Below are 16481 nucleotides of genomic sequence, written 5' to 3' on the forward strand. Positions count from 1 at the left end.
ATAGTACATTAGTGTTAAGTAAATTGTATACTCCTTGCAGAGTTCATCTTAATTTAATCATGTTAATTGTGTAGAGACTGTTTTGTCCTTGTTTGTTTTTTTTTTTAAATCAATATCTAAATTTCCAGCCTAAGAGAATCACTGCAAAGATATTTAGACATATATGTAATATAAGAATGCCTAGAGAGTAGTTTGTATTTTGAAACCAACTCCCATTTGAACCATTTGTGATGTGAAAAAGATGCCAGTTTGTATACTTAAATATGTGAGTACTGTTATAAGCCTGTGGTTTCTATGAGATCAGATGCTATGTAGTTCAGGTTCAGTATGCCTGTCACAAAGAGTCTGAGAAAGATACACTTTGGATGTGTTTTCTAAATCTCTCCTGTATGGCATTTTCCTTACCATTTGAAACTGTATTTACTTGTCAGTATCCCATCCCAGTCTAAAATGTGAGTAGTACAGGCACAGGGTCCATTTCTCTCTTATTCACTTTTGGATATCTCTAACCATATATCCCTGTAACCGGAGATATTCAGTAGATATTGGCCAAGATGCTGTCAGCCCTGAGGACAGGGTATTGCTATTTGGAGTATGGATGTGGGGAGAAGTGCTGCAGTCTGGCTGGGCACAAAATCACGAGCCACCTCACACCTTGTAGATTCAAACAGCAACTCTTTATTCTCGAACTGTCACCGGCACTCTACACACATGTTCTGGGGAAATCCACACCCCCACTGGGCTCTGTATCCCAAAATACTCTCTGAATCCCGGGAGAACTCAATGGGAACTCAAGGAGCCGGCGTGCCTGAGGCAGCAGGATAGGCCCTATTCCCAGCAGGATACACCTTAAACCTGGAACCGCCCTAAACCCAAGGAGCGCCCTAAACCCGGATCCGCCCTAAACCCGGATCCGCCCTGGTCCTTGAGCAAGGTCACCTTACATGCAATGTCACTTCAAATGACCTGGGTCATGCCATGCTCATTCCTACTTGGCAATGGCTCTCAGCAGAGAAGGAATTCAGAAAACATTTTATAGAGAAAATAATGCTTTAGCTGGCTATTAAAAGGTAAGAATTTTCCAAGTAGACAAAGTGGAAAAGGGGTTCTCTGGACAGAAGATAGACCATTGAACAGTAGAAAGGTATGAGAAAATAAACTATGCATTGAAAATGATTGAACCCACATTATACACTGTAGAGTGAACCATGACACCTGAGGGTAAAAGATGTATATAATTGATTGTATGCAAATGGAATCCCAGTAACCCCATAATACTTATGCTATCATTAGTCTCTTGAGTAGTTCTGCTCAATAAAAACAAAGTGAACCACAAGTATGAGCTACATGCATCATTTAAAATTTTCTTGTTGCCACATTTATAAAGTCCAAAGAAATAGGTAGTATTAATCTGAATAGTGTATTTTAATTAATATAGTCAAGATATTTCAATGTGTTTATAACATACAAATAGTTAATTGGATATTTTACATTATTTTATTCTTTAGAAGACTAAATCTTCAAAATCCAGTGTCTTTTATACTCAGAACATCTTGATTTAGACTAGTATGCAAGTACTCAGAAGCTACATGCGCTTGCTGACTACCATATTGAGTAGTGCAGCTCCAAATAATATAAAGAATATATGAAATCTGAAATGGGATAGTCAAAATTTTTTAAAAATGAAATCTGAATCTTATAAAGTAAATTTGGTGTCCAAAACCAGTGTTTAACTATACTATGTTAAAAAGACCACACTTTTTTAATATTTATTTTTTTGTTAAATTGTGAAAGGGTAAAGTTTCTAAACTGCAAAGCCTGAGTTAAAATGTAAAGGACTAGGTATTTTAAAGTTTCTGAACTGCACACAGAACCTGAAATTCCTGAGGCAGTTAAGACAATGCCCGGTACTGACCATTTAGTTGTTAAATAACCTGGACCCTGTGCAGTTTGGCACGTAGGCATTCAGGGCCCAAACCAATCAGTTTGAATGTACCCCCCCCCTTTAGGACTGACCTATCACCCCCACCTGACCTGTTCCCGCCAATGAATGGACTAATCGTGTTTGAGAGTTGTTGTTCAATTTTCCCGCACCTCATGATGATTTGCTCTGATGTATGCAAAGTCCCCGCCCTCCCCAAAAAGTGTACTTAAGCACTGCTCAACCCCTGCTCAGGGCTCTTGGCCGCTCTCCCTTCTTGAGTGAGCCTGGAGCCCCAGCACGCTGGATTGGATCCTCAATAAATCCCCTTTTGCTGTTGCATGAGTCGGTCTCTTGGTGGTCTCTTCCTCCGACGTTCGCTGGACCCTTACAATTGGACACAATACTTTTATTTTACTAATTTATTTTTTATGTGGCACTGAGGATCGAACTCAGGGCCTCACACATGCTAGGCGAGTGCCCTACTACTATATGTAGGCTTTTATACCAATTAGAGAATCAGCAAAGTTTACATTTTATGTACTGTGTCTTCATTAACCATACTGTAGTTACAACTACTCCCATCTCTATTAACTCTGGTGGTGGACTGTAAATGTAAACTGTCTTTATGGCAGAAATAAAATGCTATAAATTTTGGGTTGAATAAGCTTTTTAAAAAAAAAGTCCTAAAACACAAAACTACCTCTATGCTAGTTACTGTTGAGCATCTTTCGAGTTGTAGAAGCCCAGGGAATTGCTTTTTAATTCCTTCATGCCACTTATTGTGAACAACAAAAATCCACCCCGGCCTTTGTTTGAGGCAGTCACCTATCTAAAGCTATAGCAGTAAGGCACATGCAGCTCTCTCAGTACTGAGAAAGGTCTAAGGAACTAAAATGAAGATATTTAAACACATGCTCTGCAGGTTACTGTGCAATTTCCCTAATGAGATTGGAGCCTTTTTATTTTCAGCAGGACTTGAATGCCAAGGACTGGCAAAACCAGGGCACTCAATTTCCACACTAAAACAAATCCTGAAAACTAGAACTAGAACTCAAAAAAAAAAAAAAAAAAAAAAAGTCTGAAAATGATTGCATATGAACAGTTCAAAGTTGCAAAAAAGAAAAAAAAAACTTTTTTTTAAAAAAACCAGATACTTCAATGAAATGCAAACGTCTTCTCATTCCTTCTCAAAACAAGGAAATATCCAGAATGGTTAAGGAGTTCAAAAAGCCAAGAAATCCCAATGAAGCAAGGAAAATCTGTCAATTCTGATGACGTATCAGTTTAACATGTCCAAACCAGTGAACATAAATATTACATGAACCTTAACCTTCTATGTAGAAATGAAGCATGTAGCTCTCATTAAGTAGTCTTGTCAAAAATGAATACAAGCCAGGCACAGTGGCAGATGCCTGTAATCCCAGCCCTTCAGGAGGCTGAGGCAGGAGGATGGAGAATTCAGTCAACCTCAGTAAAAGTGATTCACTAAGCAACTCAGTGAGAACCTGTCTCTAAATAAAATACAAAATAGGGCTGAGGATGTGGCTCAGTGGTTGAGTGCCCCTGAGTTCAATCCCTATTAACACCCCCTACAAAAAAAAAAAAATTGAAAACGAATATCAAAGTTTTTTTGGTGTGTGATTTCAACAATATATATATAATGAATCAATTCAGTAAAAGCATGATTCTGTTGATTTTTGAAGATTATTTTCAGATAGTCTTCAACTAAAGCAAAGTACATGTCTGCATTTCCAAATTACTCAGAGTTCTATAAAGAAGACAGCTATAGAGAAAGATAATGTATATGTTAACTATTTGTGAAATTGTTTGACTGAAAAATAGACACTGACACACCTATTTTAGATTTGTTTAAGAAACATAAAAATTTTACATATCTTTTCACAACATCAAGCCAAAATTATCTTTACCCTCAATACACATATACACATTCTTGAGCACACAGAACTGTGCACTCACAGTCCCTAACTTCTATACAATTCAATAGGGAAAGAGTAGGCTTTATAACAAATGATGCAGGGATAACCGGTTACATGCATTTAAAAGAACAAAACCACTGTAGTCCTTCCTACCGTGTACAAACATTTGCTCAAAATGGAGCAGAAATCCAAATATAAGAACTAGAAAACTCTTTGAAGAATATATAGCAGTAAGTCCTCGTTATCTTGTGGGCAAAATCTTCTGTGATATGACACCAAAAGCACAAGTGGCAAAAGAAAAAAAATAGGTATACTGGACTTAAACATAAAGCATCTGAGCTTTAATGAATACCATCAAGAATATGAAAAAGCTGGGCATGGTGGCACACACCGGTAATCCCAGCAGCTTGGGAGTCTGAGGCAGGAGGATCTTGAGTTCAAAGTCAGCCTCAGCCTTAGTGAGTCCCTAAGCAACTTAGTAAAACCCTGTTTCAAAATAGAAAAGCCTCCAGATGTGGTACAATGGTACAGCACCCCTGAGTTCAATCTCCCCTACCAGCAAAACAAAACAAAGACTATTAGCATTTGGTGCTCTGTCCTCCCTCTTTGGTTTCTCAAATAAACATACAATTTTTTTGTACATGGAAGAGGTTCACTGCCCTCTCCAAGGGAAGAAGATCTAAGTCTCTTCCCAATATATCATCAAATCTACTGCCCAAGATTCCTGAGTGCTTATGCAGTCCTCTCCAAGAGGCCCAGATTGAGGTTCCTTGTAGACTGGCAACCAATAAACTACCTTTTTTTTCAGCCATGAGCACATTTAGATTTTCAGTTGTGAAGAAGGAACAGAATCATTACATTAAACCTGTCCATTTGGGAAAGGGAGAAACTAATCACCATTTCAAAATAATTATCAAACCTACTAAGCAGGAACAGCCCAGGACTCTCTGTCCTAGCATTGCATGAATTTCTTTGGTTGACCAAACTGGTAGACCTTGATATTTTTCTCTTCAATGTTCTCTTTTTGCCTTCCCATTGTCATTCTTGGATCTGCCCTTGGGAAGTTCAACTTGACAGTTTGACTCAGTAAATATATTGAAGGTAGGCACAGGAGAGGATAACTTTCTTCAAGGATTTTGAAATATTGCAACACAGGATCGTTTTAACAATCACCAACTGTTGCAGACAAAGTTTGAGATTTCTCAGAGAAGCCAATATCTTCAAGCATGTATCAAGCTTGATTTGTTTCCATTTCATTTCATGTACAAGCTACCATTGTTGCAAGGCTTGCCAGACATGGTTTTGAAGCCTGCAGATTCTCTGTTTTTATTTAATAGTTTCTGTACTCCGCCCATCCTTCTGGCCCTTAAATTAATGGTGGCTACCTTGAGATCATCTGAAATAATAGGCTTCGGGGGGAGGCAATACAATTTATCACCTCCTGCCAGCAATATCACTGCTGCTTTATGACAAGGCAAGAGTCTTACCTCCTGCTAAGCCTGCAGTTTCATGGCCACAGCTCAAAATGTCTTCAATTTTAGGTACAGAGCAGATAACTTTTAACACGGCAAGGCCCAAATCACTGGACTCTCCATCAGAATAGTTAGCAGGAAGAATACCTTCCTTTGCCAATCTTTGCTTCCTTCCACCTCTGCTTCTAGGATAGTAAGAGTACATCTAACTCATATGATTCTGCTGAAAATAGCAAATGTGAACTCCCACCTACCAACATTACAATTTTTTTCTACTATCTTCCTTAGCATTATAGCATCATTCAGCCTGTTTTTCAAGGTAAGCAAGTAAGAGCCTAACTAAATATTTTACTACCTACCACATAAAAAGTGGGACCTTCATCATGTTCTGCCCAACTGTTTCCACTAAATCAGTGGTATTTGTACCATGAAGCATCCCATTTCTGGTGCCAGTTACTACATTGGCCATGGTTCTTGGCTGTAAGAAAAAAAAAATTCCTTCTTGATAGTTTAAAACCGAAATGGGATTATTATAACATCATTGATATATAACTTCACTGGGACCCAACAATCAGGCTTGTACTAAACAGGGGAGAAAAGTCTAGCTACAGAAAGGGTCTGTCCAGTAGAAACTCCACCAACCATGTGTCACCTAGAACTAATGAAGATACAGACACTGAGACTTGCATTACAATTCAATAGAACCCCAAACTTCAACCATCTTACTTGCCAAACAGCACTATAGATTCTGCCTCACACTCTTATGTATGTGCCTCTGGTTGAAGGGAATCAGTTTCCCTGAAAAAAAATCTTAGTTTCAACTAAGTGTGAGGATTGTATGTAACATTCAGCTTGCCAGCCTCTTAAGAACCAGGAAAGCATGATAAGAAGAGCTTTGATAGTTGTTCAGTATGTCATTCTGCAGTATCTGTCACAGTGGCAAAAGGTTTATTTCTGAGTTTTAATTACATTTTAATTAATATACTAAAATTTGAAGAAATCATGAAAACATTTATACTAAAATTAATAAATAACGTAAAATAGTTTGACTTAATATATTTCCCCCTTTCATCTAGGATTCATTTTGTTCTTTTTGTTGTTATTGTTGTTGTTATTTTCTGTGTATGTGGAGGGGGTTGTTGCTATTGCAGTTTGTTTGGTTTACCTTTATATTTTAAAGCCATTAAGAACATTTCAAGAATGCTTGCTATATATTCCCTCCTGCAGGTAAATGAACCGCTCAGTTCATGCCCATACTTTCTATTCTAATAAGGGGCATTCCATTCTTCCAAGCTTTCCCCAGGGGAGACCTAAGGAGTAAACCATGGGGTGGAGCCATAGTGGAGCTGGTATGTATATATGAGGATCAGGACTGTCTGATGGCAAGAGAAAAATTTCATTTGGAGCTAAACATGGGGTCAAAATCAAGGGGGAATGCAAAGTCAAGTATCCAGTAGAGAGAAGAAGATCTAAGGTTTCTAAAGCAAAGCAAGTAATATTTTAGATTGTAATATAAACAATAACTCACCTAAGGACCATTAAATTTGGGTAAATTTTGCATTAAACTTGTTTCATTGTATTCTAGCTCTTGGAAAGTTGACTAACACTGTTAGTCAGTATACTACATATTGATCTTGTTGGAGTACAAAAAAATATACTTTTTCTTGGAATAGGCTCTTTGGGTTGTAAGAAAGTGATGCTAATGCCAATTTACTTAAAAATAATAATTTTTAAGGTATAAAACTCATGGAAGTGAAGGAAATGCTATCCCATCAGTACTTAGGAGACCATAGCTTTTCACCCTGGTGCTCCACCAATAATGCACTTTGATTCTTTATTTACTCAGACCCTGTTTATTGGTTAATACTTGAATAAGAAAATTTGATTGAACCTTGCCCAGCCAATGGAATTCTTATTTTATGGGCAAGTGTCCAGATTGGTCTCATCAGCCATCCCAGTGGAGGTGAGGAAAAGTTCACTTACTACAAAGGATTGACATTCCCAAGTCTGTGAATAGGGTCAGTAAAACTAGAAGGGTAAGATGGGTGTGGGAGATCAATAAACTAATGTCTCGGGTACAGTCATTACCTTCTACACCACATCAATTAAAGACTGTGACACTGTAACAGCATCATTAATCTTATTTACAAACAGCTTGTAAATTAGTGCTTATGCTTTTGTATACAAAATACATTAAACATGCCTATTCTTTCACCAGTTATTTACTAATTGCCTACTAAAAACACTAGGTCAAGTTCTCTTGATATCAAATTTAAAAAAAAAAACCTGCAAGTAGAGATAGCTAATATTTTGTTTGATTTTTTAAAATTAAGATATAGTAAAGATGGGTATTAGAGAGAAAGGAAGCATCATTCACATTTTGGGAATTCTAGGAAAAGTTTCTTCCTTTGAGGAAATGATTTTTGAACAAAATCACGTATGATGAGTTTATCCACATTTCTTCTTCTTATGGTCATTGCTGATTAGTTTTCATACACAAATTATAACATCTTGTTATTAAATCCTATTTTTCAGGTGTTATTACCCTTCCAGGAAGTTTAATGGTTCTCAGTGTATTCATATATAGGGCTAGAATGGTATTGATCAATAGGAAGCAGATTCAGATTCCTCCTATGGCTTACAGCCTGATTTTCTAATATCCCAGGGACTTAATCCGCATTAGAACTTTCCAGGTGTCTTTAGTAGTAGTGGTTGTTGTTATGTCCATGGTCTCTTCCATGGTATCAAAATTAGTCTTAGACAAAGCTGTGAAATGTGCCAACATTACCATCAATATCAATACATACATTTTTCTAATTCACTGTTAGTGCAACATTCTTTTAGATGCCCAGAGGTTTCATGATAGCATTGTACATTTATGCACCAAATTTTCTCTGTTGCTAACATACCACCAATTTTTTCATGGACTCCTAAGAAAGGAGATTGCAATCATTTAAACAATAACACAGTATTTTCTTGTCATATATAATTCTACTTTTATATTTACTGAAAAGTTCACTTAAACTTATTCTTAGAGAGATTTTTAATCTTATATCACTCTGATGTAAAAGTAAAAAGACAATATAAGTAAAAGACATTCTTAAAGCTATTCTTAAAACATTTTCACATGGAGTTTGTCTTCTAAGGACCACTTTTTGACTTACTCATCAATGTCTACTGTTTTTAAACATAATTGTATTCTTTGTGCCATCAAAAAAAAAATGTTGTTGGTAGAGACTTTCTTAATAGTTCTCTGCTGTTCTTTCTGGAATTTTAATTTTTCCAAGCTCTGACCTCCATTGGTTACATTTTGTAGATGCACATGAGATGTCACCAACAGACAGTGAGGATAATATATATTTCCATTTCAAAGATGTTAAAATATAAAATGTTAGCCTGGCATGGTGGCTCATTTCTATAATTTTAGTCACTCAGGAGACTGAGGTAGGACAGACTGAGCAACTTAGTGAAATCTTTCCTCAAAAAATAAAAGGGGATGTAGCTTGGTGATAGAGCACCTCTGGGTTCAATCCTAGTACCACCATCAAAAAAAAAAAAAAATCAAATGATAAGTCAATAACATGTGACATAGAATCAAAGAGGGACATCAAATAATACTTCCAAAGTGTTATTGTGCACATTGTGTACATTATGCCTCTTCAGTCTCATTATAATAGTGTAAGATAGATAGATAGATAGATAGACATTGATTATCATTTTACAAATGAAGTGCTGAATGTTCCCAAAGTAAGTAACTTGCCCCAGTGATAGACACAAGTTAATATATAAAGCTGGAATTTTACTTGTTAATACTGGAGCACTTTACTTATACCCAGCCTCTTTCTACCATGAAGATTCTTTCATGATATGTATGATCCTTGTCATTATTTGTCTTAGAAATTCAAAGAGCTTACATTGCAATTCTCAACTTCCTACCTATTGAAAAGTGCAATATAACACTTTACAAACTATGATCTAAATAAATGTGTCGAGATTTTCTGCTTTTTAAGATCAAATAATAGTTATCTTCTCCCAGGGGCAGAAATCAGCTATTTGTTTTCTAAACCAATACTTTTCTCATGTTTTTTCTTTAATCCTAGTTTATTTTACCATTTTATGATACTATAACCTTGTTTCACCTGTTATCAAATTTACAAAAAAAAAAAAACAACCCATATAGTTATTTTCAGTTGACCAGAGCAACAATGCAGGATGTTATAGAAGAAGCTTTGCTACAACTGTTTTATTTCTTGAACAAATTAAAACCTTTGCTTTCATTTACTCTTTGAGAAGCTTGCTCTCTTATAGGTTAACAGATATACCAATGGTTCAGATACACTAATCCCTGCTAATAATTAGCAAGTTATTATGTTAGAGTCCTTATTAAGAGTCCTTAGAAAATTCATAAGGAGTGAATTGAAAAGTAGAAATTTAAGACATTCTATGAGACAATGGAGGGGTTATTTCTTGCCAGCCATTTTTTTTTTCAAATTTCCTCAATTACATAATATGAACAAGACATTCTAATTTCAAGATTGGCTTACCTGTGATCAATACTTTTCTCAGCCCATTTTGGAAAGAGTAGCTCAATCCTGTATCAAAGAACCAAATTTACTTTTTTCTCTCCAGGAAAGAGCTGATACACTTAATTAATCTTTCCAGGAAGCCAGAAATGACTCTTATTACTTCTACACATTGTATGTTTAAAGCATGTATAATTTAATCCTGTTTGAATGATATGTGAAAAAGAATTGACATAAAATAGCAAGAAAGCTCTGAAGCGAACTGAGCTGTATAATTTAGGCATAGGCATTCTTAAGATCACCTTTAAAGGACTTGAAATGCATTGAGGGTGGGAGAAATTTTAGTATAGATTTGAAAACTATCAAACAGCATCTGTTTCCTTCTCCATTTTGATGAAAACATGCTCACAGGGAAAATAGTGGTTTGTCTGTTAAGTCAAACACTAATGAAACATTTGCTAAAATAATCTCTTTAATTTGGACAACATTTGGAAATAAAGTGCACTCAGCGAATCATTTGCCTGTATTTTGAGTGTTCAGAGTTAACTGAGCACAACTAAGTCTAATATGGTAATGGACTCTGCTGAAACCTGGGCATATTCATTTCTCGTGATCTGTTGTTGTATTCTACTCTGGTGAAGAGAGATAAGTGACATCATTGTCGAGGTATTTAAGGTTTCTTGTTGGTATATCTAAATGCCATGAGCCTGCATTGTCCTATTCCATATGCCCTGTTTCTAAATATCTTCTGGATCAAAGGCACCATGACTCAGACGAGACGAGTAATGACGATTAATGATATTAATCAAGTCATCAAAAACGTCAGTAATTAATGTTCATATACTGTGTAAATGCTCTTCGAATTAACCTGTAGTAGTTCATATACAAACACAATACTTCTAGGATGTGAAACAAAATAAATCCAGTAGACAGTACTAGTAGAGTCTATAATCCCAGCTACTTAGGAGGCCGAGGCAGGAGGATCAGAAATTCAAGAGCAGTCTGGGAAATTTAGCAAGACCCCGTCTCAAGATAAAAAGTAAACAGGGATTGGGGAGGTGGCTTGCTAGTAGAGAGCCCCTGAGGAAAATAAAACAAACAGTAGAAATTAGAAATAACCTACACTGTCACAATATGCTATTATTTTGTAAAAATTAGACTGTTGTAGCTGGGCACAGAGGCACGTGCCTATAATCCCAGCAACTCAGAGGCTGAGGCAGAAGGATGGCAAGTTCAAAGCCAGCCTCAGCAAAAGCAAGGTGTTAAACAACTCAGTGATAACTGTCTCTAAAGAAAATACAAAATAGCTCTGGGGATGTGGCTCAGGAGTTGAGTGCCCCTGAGTTCAAGTCCCAGTTCCTCCCTGCAAAAAAAAAAAAAAAAAAAAAAAAAAAAAAAAAAAAATAGGCTGTTTTAGAAATCAAAATGTTCTCATTTCCAAGCTACTGTTTAAAGTTTATGATGTATATGTAATTGAGTGTATCAGTGTATGTACACATAGCATACCCCCACACACACATATTATAATGTGCTTTTTTGCCAATATCCAACATTCACAGCAACTTAGGAAAGTAGCTAGTATACACAAATAACACAAAAATAAAAAGCCATACCTTCAGCTTCTCAGCCACTCTGTAAAACTAAAGCTTCATTCGCAGGAACAAGTATGAAAAAAAAAATGACCTGCATCTGCCCTTCCAGAAGATAGAGCAGTTAGGGTGTCATGTTGAAAGCCTTCATTGCTTTTAGTTTTTTGTACTATTAAAAGAAGAGCAGAGTGGTGACCTTATTTAGTAGCTTTTGCCATTATCATAGCCTGAGATGGTCTTCCTTTTATTCTTTGTCTCTAAAGATCTTTTCTACTTGGAGAGTCAGTGCAAATACCATCTCTACATAAGATTTTCCTTTCTGTATAATGTCTCCTAAACTTTTTTGTCAGGTTCACATTTAGTATGCCCTTTGTCTTGTTGCAGTGTAAGCTCATAGAAGGCAGGAACTTTTTTTTCCCTTTTTTCTTTTTGCTACCAGGTATTGAACCTAGGGGTGCTTAAGCACTGAGACATATCCCAGCCCTTTTTTTTTTTTTTATTTTGAGACAGGGTCTTGCTAAGTTGCTTAAAGCTTTGCTAAGTTGCTGAGGCTAACTTTGAACACTTGCTATACTCCTAAAGCATGGACTTTGGTAGATTCGGAAAAAGCTAAAATAATGAAGGCAACATTTGAGGTGTCATAATGGAGATGCGATGGGCCATGGTAGAGGTGGTAGTGTTGAATATCAAGCAAAGAAGATGTAAGAGAAGTGGAGTCGAAGGAGCAGTTAGTGACATTGGTTTAGGTCCCAGCATTAAGAACATATTTAGATGCTAGAATACATTTCCATGTCTCCTTCCACATCACTGCCAACTTCTAGAATAGACTTTTGGATTATAGCATGCAATTATGTATCTTTAGAATATATATATGCACACACACACACACACACACACACACACATATATATATATACGTTTATATCTATCTATACTGTCATAGAGGCATTACTAAAGTTTACACTTTGACATTATTTCCTTGTATCAATCTGTCCTCATCCTAACTAGAAAAATAATTTCCCATGAATCTATTTAGTTGAGGAACAGGAACTCAAACAATTAAAATCTCAGAGAATATTCCACACTCCAGTTAATTGTTAAATGACTATTTCTTTCCTTTTGGCCAAATATTCCTGGGGATTAACATGGTGCCCAGGACCCATATAAACTTCAATAAACATTTGTTAAGTGAGTGACTAATAACAAGTAATATTTACTTGGGGGTTTATTTTATATATATCGGACATGGTGCAAAATAGTTTATAAATATTGTGTAATTTAATAGTATTATTAATACTATTCCTATTTTATGGATAAGTGAACTTGAACTTGAGAGACTGAATAACTTGTTTAAAGTTACATAGCAAGTAGTTGGTGAAATTGGAATTTGAGCCAAAGAAACCTATACCCAGTGCCAGAGCTCTTTACCCATATATTGTATTACCTCATTATACTGAGAACACACAAGAATGAATGACTGAATGTTGCACACTTGGTAAGTGGCAATCATTCTCTAGGATAATGGTGTTTCCAGGACACAAAGCTGGTTAATGCAAAAATCAGGGCCCAGGGTACTGCCCATCCTTATAAACAATTTGTTAATGAAACATTAACTAATTTTTGCTTATTTTTACTTGAAATTGGATGACATGCTCTATCAAAATTTTCCAACATTATTTTTAAACTTAACACATCTACATGATAAAAAGAAACTTAAGATGACGACTACTTCAGCAAAGAATGATAAGCGAAACACCAGATGCTACATATTTTCAACGGCAAAAATATCACTAGAAGCCAGCTGTATCTTCTAAAATTTCATGATGTCATCATATGGCTTCAGGATCTATTTAGTTGGTTCATAATCTTATTAGCTTATCTTTGCTTCCAGTCATGTTCTAGGCTTTAATTGCACAGGTTTGTTTATAACATTGTTAAAATTAGAGGTCTCATATTTCATGTAAGAAGCATCTTATAGGATAGTGCACAAAAACTTGCCACCCTGAGCAATACTTAGTGACCCATTGCAAACTGATGTCACCATCCCATTTTTCTGAAAAGGTCATCGCTTCCTGGCATTGAGTTATCACACAAGTGACTCAGAGTTTTTGATCTTGTTCAACTTTTCCCAAGAGTTCAAGTCTAGGACGGTGATTTCAAAGTGTGATGGAAGCAAAGTGTTTCAGTTCAGCAAGTTTCAATGTCACAGTGAAATTTACCATGTTTTCCAGGCATCAGTTACACTGCCTACACAGAGATTTCAATAATATTAAGGGTGGAAATAACTTGGCATTTCCCACACTTCTATACGGAATTTTGTTATCACATCTCATTGCACTACCCCAACTTCATTCACCTTTTTATTTAGTCTAGAATCTACGTTCTGGGCTGGGGATGTGGCTCAAGCGGTAGCGCGCTCGCCTGGCATGCTTGCGGCCCGGGTTCGATCCTCAGCACCACATACCAACAGGGATGTTGTGTCCACCGAGAACTAAAAAATAAATATTAAAAATTCTCTCTCTCTCTCTCTCTCTCCTCTCTCACTCTCTCTTTAAAAAAAAAAAAAATCTACGTTCTTCCACATGTCAATATTTTCCTATCCCCCAATTTTAAATAAGTCAATGTCAGATATTTTTTAGAGATCCCAAAGAAATAAAGTTGAAAGTAAAACCACTAATATTTATTGCCCAATATAAAGGACTGCTTCCCATGTCCCTAACAGAGCTAGGCTGTGTGTAGTGAACAAACGGCAAGTTACCTCCATAAGACACTAACCTATCTGCGTCTACTAGTTTGTTAGATAAAAACAAAACCATCTTTCTTTCCCTCAGTGCCTGCTGTGAATAAAATCTATTTATTAGGACTCTTCGATGTCCCAACTCAATCAAAACTGGCTGAAAGGAGGGGAAAAAAATTTTTTTAATTAATTAGCTTATGTAACTGAGAAGTCCAGGAGTAGGAACGTGCTCAGGTAGGGCTGATTTCACCAAGATCTCAAATAGAGTTGTGCAATTCTTACTTCTCTCTGGTACATGTGGCAAGACCTAACTCTTCATCATGTTAGCTTCATTCTTAGCTTCATTCACAGAGACAAGATGGAAGAAACATGGTCCAACTTAAAAGTCCCCAAATTCCTAGTCCAGCAGAAAAGAGCTTATCTCATTCCTCAAATTTCAACAGAAATTTTCTAAAATCTGTATAACTAGCTTTGATTGGCCTACGTGTGCCATGAGCTCACTGGGAACCAATTCCTGTTGGGTTGGCACCCCAGCCATCCCATCACAGAACCAGAGTGCCCCTCCGGCCACCATAAGGTTCATTCCTGTTACCCTCATTTCTGATGGTAGTCCTGTCCATGGTCTTGGAAGGGCCAACCCTAGCCCAGGTTGCCCTCGATTTTTTCAGCATCTTGGAACACTTCCTAGATAAGCTGAAGGAGTTTGGAAATACCCTGAAGACAAGGCCCAGGCACCACGGACCACATCAAATAGCAACATTCTTGCCAAGACCTGGAACTGGTTTTCCCAGGCACTAAACAAAGTGAAGGAGAAACTCAAAGCAACCTTCTCCTGAATGCCTACAGGACAGAGCTTAAAAAATAGACTCCCTCCATGATGCCCTAGGCCTCACCCCTTACCTGCCCCACACTAATAAAAATCCTATTTAAAAAAAAACAGGAAATAAAAGAAAAAATGTGATGCTCTAAAAGGCCAGTTCTGGGTCACATTCAACTTCAGCATTCAGGGTTCATTTTCTCCACAGAAACCATAAGAAGACATGAAGGAGATTATCCAAATAGGAAACAGTAATCAAAATGGGTTGAACAAATATTGAGCACCTACTAAACAACAGTTACCCACTGTTGTACCATTTCAGTTATCCACTGTATTCCTTTATATCTTTGGCTATTTTCTCTTTCCAACTCTCTTAAAAAGCACATTAAACAATTGTGTCTATTTTTCTTTTGGATTAACTGCTTCTGAGCAGTCATCTTACATCTGGCCTTTTCGATGCTATTGGTTTATTTGGTTAGCATCCTGAGTCCTGACCACATTTCAACACCTGCTATTGCATTTGTTTCTTCATTTTTTATTGTCCATATTCAAGGATTAAAGTTAGAAAGTTGAATGAGTGGCCAGTAAGCATCTAAGTAGTCTTTTTGCAGATAATAATTTGGGAAGATAGCAAAGGAGAAAAGCCAGTTCTTATTAGTAAGTGGAATGCATTGATGTAAAAGAATTAGAATGAAAAGAATAATAATTACTTATACTTATTAGAACAACTCATTTTTATCACTACACTCAACCTTTTCATAAGGCCTTTTTTTATATGTGCAATTAAAAATAACAAATAAATTTATTTGAGTTTTGCCTCCCCTTTATGACCATGCCCACTGGAGCTGTTAATGAGTAGGAAAATGATTAAGTGGCAGGTGGCAGAGGAGCTAAGGATGTGAATCAAAGAGTCTAGATAATGCACAAGCTCAATAGTGAGTGCTAAATAATTGATACATGGGTATATACAATACATAAACAGAGGACACCGACACACAGAGCAAAATGCTATTGTTGCCTAAAGGTCTCTGGTTACCTGCTACCATCCACCAATAATGACTTTTTATATTCAGTTCTTAAAATAAAACAATCCATGGTTCTGAAAATGCATGATCTAAAATGAATTCGTCTGGAAACCTTTGGATATACTTTTACTTTTCACTTGATAAAATAGCCATTAGATAAAAATAAAATGGGTAATAAAGTGTGTCCCATTCATTTAAACAAACCATTATCTATACCTATTATTAGTAAGATAGTTTTTGAAACATCATGACTGCATGTAATATTATATAAAGATAGACAAAGTATACAAGAAAAGCAAATCTGTCTACAGATCCCCAGTTATCTACAGAAAAAATGTTTCTTAAGTATCCTACTATAAACAATCAGAGCATTTGCAAATATATGTACATCTACAAACATAAATGTATTATTACATATGTACTTATAAGCACACTATGATACCTTACTTTCATAATA

Source organism: Urocitellus parryii, chromosome 2 (genome assembly GCF_045843805.1).
Source record: "Urocitellus parryii isolate mUroPar1 chromosome 2, mUroPar1.hap1, whole genome shotgun sequence".
Lineage (NCBI taxonomy): Eukaryota > Metazoa > Chordata > Mammalia > Rodentia > Sciuridae > Urocitellus > Urocitellus parryii.